This window comes from Nicotiana sylvestris, chromosome 3, assembly GCF_000393655.2.
Source record: "Nicotiana sylvestris chromosome 3, ASM39365v2, whole genome shotgun sequence".
NCBI lineage: Eukaryota > Viridiplantae > Streptophyta > Magnoliopsida > Solanales > Solanaceae > Nicotiana > Nicotiana sylvestris.
Genome location: NC_091059.1, coordinates 130,982,282 through 130,989,046, shown reverse-complemented (window position 1 = coordinate 130,989,046; position 6,765 = coordinate 130,982,282). Strand labels below are relative to the sequence as shown.

General features: G+C 42.0%; 1 non-coding gene across 1 annotated transcript; it reads left to right on the top strand.

Moving 5' to 3' along the window:
• Positions 1–2,906: 2,906 nt before the first annotated feature.
• LOC138888905 (small nucleolar RNA R71) lies at positions 2,907–3,013 on the top strand. The gene has a single exon (XR_011406472.1). It is a non-coding gene; the product is annotated as a small nucleolar RNA R71 (small nucleolar RNA).
• The last annotated feature ends 3,752 nt before the right edge of the window (positions 3,014–6,765 follow it).

The following is a 6,765-nucleotide window of genomic DNA, read 5'->3' as shown; positions in this document are numbered from 1 at the left end:
GGTAGAGTTCAAACCTCTGAATACCCTGGTCAGCTTCCTGCATATAGGTTAGTGAAAAAATAATAATGGAATAAAGCATTTCTTCCTCACCGCGGGATGCGTAGGCAACGTTTTGAGGTTTTGTACGTTTTCTACCCTTCCGAGGTGTGAGCCCTGATATAGCCATCTGTTGTGTCTTATTAGGTTTGGCTGAGGTTGCGATTTGCTTACCCTTTGATCCTTCCGAGGGTGGGGTCATTGGTGTCAGCGATGCTTCATATAGCGAAGAACTTCCTCTCATTGTGTATTGCTTTCTGTCGACCTATTTTAGTTCTACCCTTTGCGAGAGGTTTCATGATTTTGGCAACAAGGGGCCGACGCTATCCCTGGGTGGTGTGTCGGCGGTCGTCTAAATAAGACGTCCATGCTTTGCGCCTCCTCCGATGATACAAAGCTCGACTTCCTAGACCGAGCTCATACGAGTCGTATTAAGAGGATGGTCTTGTGGCGATTCGCCATTAGGAATTTGCCAGGGATCCGAGATGCGGGAATGATTTAGTCCGTTAGCCCGGACCGCCTTATTGACATTGGTTCGACATCGTTGTTGTACATGATTGAACCACCTGAATTCACGAACAAATGTTTTATTCGAAATAGATCAAATGAGGGAGAGGGTTACCAATGCATCAGTATGATGTCGAGGCGAGGCATCGATGCCCTTTTCCCTGGATGTAAGGGTGTCCTCCGGAGTACTTCCCAGGACCCATCTTTTCCTAACGGCGAACATTTTCACTTTCCATTTTATGAGTCTGCGGAGGGTGTTTCCACTCCTCCACTGTCATGGTAATAATTCGCGGCTTGTTCACTTCATCCTTCCCGGTTGCCTTCCTTCCTTGGGACTGGACTCGAACCCAACCGCTCAATGGTACTCGGCAACAATTTTCATTGAGTAGCACAGTTGTCGTCTTTCCAAGATGGGGGTCATTTTTAACCCCGTGGCCACGCACGCCCTGCGGTTCCTGCATCGGGTTGTGGTTCTTTTGAAAGGGTCTTGGTCGAACAGGCCTGAGTCGCTCAGCGTCCCTGGTTTCGCTTATGGTGATTATGATGTTTGGTATAGCAATGTTGAAATCATACTCTACTGGGTGGGGCTCCTCTGTCGGCTCTGCCTCGTCAGATCCGGTTCCAGTAAAGGTTACTCGAGGATGTGGCCCTCGAAATATTTCCCTACCGTTGCGAGATAGGTTGTATCTTGCGGTGTTCCTCTCGTTCACGGCACATGGATGGTACCTCCATCTAATTGTCATCAGTTGCTTTGCTGGGAGCCTGTTTGGGTATATCGGAACCGTAGAGGTTCCCGTACGATTGTCCGTGGCCCTGATTCGTGGCCGATGATGGGTACCGGAATATGGCTAGGTCTTGGCTGGGTATCTGACCAAGCGTCGTTTGAAAAGACCTGGAGTCGTCGGGCATGCCTTATTTAAACCACGGGCGAAGACCTGTGTTACCCAGTCATCCAAAACCGGGGACGATCTCACTCGTCCTATCGGTGAATGAGGCGTGACTTCCTGTGGTGTTCCATTCTCTCTTAGTTCGGCCTCCGATAGGTCAGGATCTTCCATTACTGCTTTGATGGCATCAGTGTGTGCTTCTGCCGAGGAATACGCTGGGTTAAGAGAGTATGTGAGATCGGGTGCTAGGATACGACGCCACATCATGGTTTCTTTCGAGAGTGTTTCTCTGAACCTTTTCAACGAGATGGGCTCGGACTTATCATCTTGAAGGTCACTGCCTTTCTCCGCGCATGTGTAAGTTGTGATGCGCTCGTCGGGGTCCGAGGTCCTGTCACGCCTAGGGAGTTTCGGCGTTCCAAATTTCCGTAAAGCTGGTTAGAGACCGCTTCAGCTTCTTTCTCGGTCTCAATCTGAATGTTATTTTCTTCATAAGCAGGCTGGACTATCACCTCTCTCAGTTTCGTTGACTCATCTAGCTCAATGGGCACTAGTATGGGTGTCTCCGCTTGTCTATTTTATCGAGCCCTCTCTTGTTCTACATCCAAATCTCTTTCATTATGTAGACTCACCGTCATCAGCTACTTCGGGCCTTGATCTTTTGGATTTATCTAGGTGTCTGCAGGTAGTGTCCCATGAGGATGATTGTTCAGAGACATCAAAATTTGGCCCATCTGCATTTCAATATTCTTGATCGCTGAATCATGTGCATCTACTCTCTCACTAATTTTTGCATTAGACCCAATAACCTGCTGCATCATTGCTTCAAGTCTAGCAAACCCATCTTCCTGCCTTCCACCATACTGCCGCTGATGAGGAGGGTGATATCCCTACTGCTGATTCTGATTATTATATCCCTGTGGCTTTGGGTAAGGTGCCATATTGTTAGGGGGTCTCATACCTCCCATGTTCCCATTGTTGAACTGTGGCTGGGCTGGCCTGTACTGCTGATTCTGCTGGCCCCAATTCTGACCACCCAGTCTCTGGCCTCCATAATTCGACACATAGTTCATGTCTTCAGGGTAGTGATGATGATCATGTTCTGCATTCCACTGGTTACCAATTGGCTAACTAATGCACGATGTGTACAAGCCCCCATTGGTAGTATCTACAATGTGTACCTGCTGCTTCTGCCCTGACTCTTCCACCTTTTTGGTGAGTATGCTCATCTGTGTCAATAAGGTGGCCATATGTTCAGCCATAGAGTTGGATGGATCTAAGGGCACTGAGTGCACCACTGGAGTGATAGGTGCATTCCTGGTTATCCATCCTGAATTCTGTGCCATCTTGTCAAGTAGACCCCGGCCTTCTCTCCATGTTTTGCTCAAAAATGCTCCGCCAGCTGAAGTATCAACAATGTTATTCACGCTATCTGACAATCCCATGTAAAACTGTTGCCCCAACATCAGATCTGGAATACCATGGTGCGGACATATAACCAGCATCCCCTTGAATCGTTCCCATGTTTCATGCGGTGTCTCCATTGGTCTCTGTTTAAAACTCAAAATTTCATCAATTTGTTGAGCGGTTTTGTTGGGTGTGTGGAACTTGTTCACGAATTGCTTGACTAACTCCTCCCAAGTTGTTATGGAATTTATGGGGAGTGAGTTTAGTCAGGTCTGGGCAGCTCCTGTCACTAAGAATGGAAACAGTAACAGCTTGATTGCTTCCGGAGTTACGTTGGGTTGCCTTTGGGTTTTGCAGATTGACAGAAAATTCTTCAAGTGTTGTTGAGGATCTTCGACTTGTGACCCCGAAAATAGTCCCTTGTTCTGCAACAAGTGCAGTATGTTATTCGTGATTTGGAATGATTCAGCCTGTATCTGTTGGACTAAAATCGAGGTGGCCAGATTTTCAGTTGTGGGTTGTGTCCAGTCATAGAGAGCTGCCTCTGGCACAAGAGGTGCCACTGGCGTTATTGGTACAGCTGGGTTCTCTTCGTGATCTCCCATTTCTGTCTCGAAGTGTTCAGTTGTTTGTTGTTGTTTGTTTTTCCAGTTGGCCCGGTTCAAGGCCTTGAAAACTTTATCGGGATCTGATAATGCTTCAAATACTTCACCAAATCTCGATGAGTTTCTAGGCATGCACCTGTGCAACCAAGTCAACAGACGTTAAAATTTCAATGTAAAGATTGGGTATAGAGAAAATTGACTAGACTAAGATTTTTTTTGTACTTCTTTCAATGGTAATTGATAACACAGCTAAATTCCCCGGTAACGGTGCCAAAATTTGATCACACCCAACTATGCCTTATATAAAGGACACGCAGACGTTGCAAATATAATCTGAGTATTTAGCCAGAGTTGAACCCACAAGGAATTAACCTATCAATTACTTCTCGTTAGAATTACTAAATTCCATGGAATCAACTGCTCAAACGTTGTAAATAACAATTGAGGGTATTTCTACTAACTACGAATGAATGTAAATAAGCAACTGAAAAATAACTATAATTGAGTTGCAAACTATTAAGAGAAGGTTCTAAGGCTATGATTTCCCCTATTGATGGACTCCCTTCCGGTTATACTTCACATAGATTCACCAAATCATCTCTATCAATCCTGAGCATTCTTACTACTGTAAATCTCTCCTGAGTAATTACGATAATCTACTAGACGCACTCTCCCGAGTTACGCTAGCTGGTTTATTTACTACAGCTCACTTTAGATTACACCCAAGGCTTCGTTATCCCTAATCCCTCCTTTAAACCCGCAATTATTGATCCCTCATATATTTTGGGAGTGGTGTTGTTCAATAATTATCTAAATATGCACTCTCTCTCGAGTTATGCACATTAAATAGGCACAGCTAATTGAGGATTCTGTTCATTAACTACAACAAGCACGTAGTTGAACAAATAGAGATTAAAATGGCAAACTATATTAACATAATCAAGAAATTCATCCTTCAATAGGTTCCATCAAACCTTAGACTAAATATTTAGCTATTCATACGAGTTTTCATCACAACAATAATCAAATTCATCACAAATCATAAAAAAAAAGGAAGAAAGGAAGAACTTAATGTTGAATTCTCCTCCTTGCCTCTTGCCTCTCCTTTTCTTACACTAAGCTATGAAAAACTACATAGCCCTTCCTTGGGAGAGCTTGACCTTCTATAGGTTAAGTGAATTTTTCCCCCAGACTTCCAAGTTTACCCTTGAAAATTAATATTCCGGAACTGTGCTAGCGCGGCCGTGCTAATGGCCGCGCTAATGCCCTATCATTCTGCCTCGACCATCTGGTCTAGCGCGGTCGCGCTAGTCCAGGCCTTCATTTTAACTATTCTTTTTCTCGTCTTCTTGCGTACTCAGCTCCTAGGAGGTTTTTTCTTGCTTCAATGTAGCTCCAATCATAGCTTTAAGGCCTCATACAAGCTCCTCACTCCTGCAACGTGTGACATTCACAATTAGAGTCCATTTTTCATCATTTAACTATATTATAACATTAAAACATAATTAAGTTGGGGCATAAACAATCGCCAAATTACATAAATCTAGCCTATTATCACTTCTTCTTCTAACCTCTAAATCATACATGACACATCAACGGAGTCATCAATGGAATTCAAAACTTCGAGCTTTTCCAAACTTCCTCTAATCATATCAAAGGTGCTACACTAATACCAACTCAAATAAATGAAGTGATACGAATAAATATAAAATCTTAAATATAAGACTAGTAAAAGTTTAAACATTCTTCCACTTGAACACATTAACTTAAATATTTCTCAAAAGCTAAAAAAATATTCGAAGTAATATTATAAAACAACTCTTGGCAGTATCATAGGGTTGTAGCCCATCCTTGTGGCTCCCAAAAAAAAAACTATTGGCAGTATTACATCATCAGCGATATCCATGGCTACAAATTTTGAAGTAACAATGTGGTACTAGTGTAGCGAAAAATAGTTTAGACAAACAAAGGCTATTTCGTTGTTAGTCCTTCAAACGACTTAGTTTCCATAACAATTTCTGTACGCTTAGTCAATAAGCGCACCGTCAACTATTTCTGTAACAAAATGTGAGCAGCAGATTAACTTCAACATGTTGCATAATTTTCACCTAGATTGGGTTCATAAATTAAAATTTAGATACACCAAACAAGAAATATTTTTACTAGAAGTTATAACTCGTATAAAAATTGCGACTTACTAGAAATTTAAAATTGAGAAAGGTAAAAAATATTTAGCTGAGACAGATGAAATAGCTGCTAAATTAACTTGCGCGCACTTATTTCATTCAAATACGATGCCTTGAAATTCCCAAAGCCAATGTTTTTTCCTTTCTCAATGCCTATTGTATTGGGAAAATCGAATTTACATATTAAAGTGATTGAAAGATGACGTGTCATGACATGAAGGCTGGTCAAAGAGTGATGATTGGCAAAGAGGAATGAGTTGCAATAGATACGAGCAGAAGGTGCAAGTAGAGACACGAGCAGTTATTCAAAAGACTCAACGCCTGTACCTATTTATACTCAAAAGTCAAGGAGAACGAATCTGACAGCATAAGAGAGTACACATACAGTATTTAACAAGCAATAAATACTAAAAACGTTATAGAATCTGTATTAAATTACAACGATTATGTAACGTAGCATTTTATGCCTTTATTTGTCTATAGTGGCCTAATTATAACAAAGGCAAAACGTATATCTTTAAGATAGCTATAAAAAGGAGAGAATGGATCATTTGTAAGGGCACGAAAAATCATCTGAATATACTGGTTTACTTTGTTTTCTTTTGTCTATCTTATTGTTAGCAAAATCACTTTCGATTATTCAGTTTTGATTATTAGTAACCCGTGTTCTAAATTAAAGCTTTGACTGAAATTCTACTTTTTGGTTAAACAAATTGGTTCCGTTACCGGAAATCTGATAATCTACTCTTTCTTAGCCTAACCTTTTTTGTTACATCAACTGTGTCGAACATCAATGACAACACCCAAGGAAACCAACAACTCCAAGAGAATTTACAAGATGGCCACATCCCAATCCCTTCTCCACAAAGCTCCCCTTGACGATCTCGAGGAGGCACTCCTGATAGATCTCATGCAAATGGAAATGCTCAATTCGAAAATGATGAAGCTATCAATGAAGCTTTGCAAAAGCTAATCGCTCAACAGGTCAATAAAGCTCTTGAGGCCTTTGTCAGCCAATTACCCATTGCACCACCAACACCCACTACAAATGATAACACTTTGGAAAACTCTCGTTCTGGGCTTGCTAATTCAGGTAGTGGTGGAATCCCCCGCGAGTCACGAGAAGGAGAACCAGGT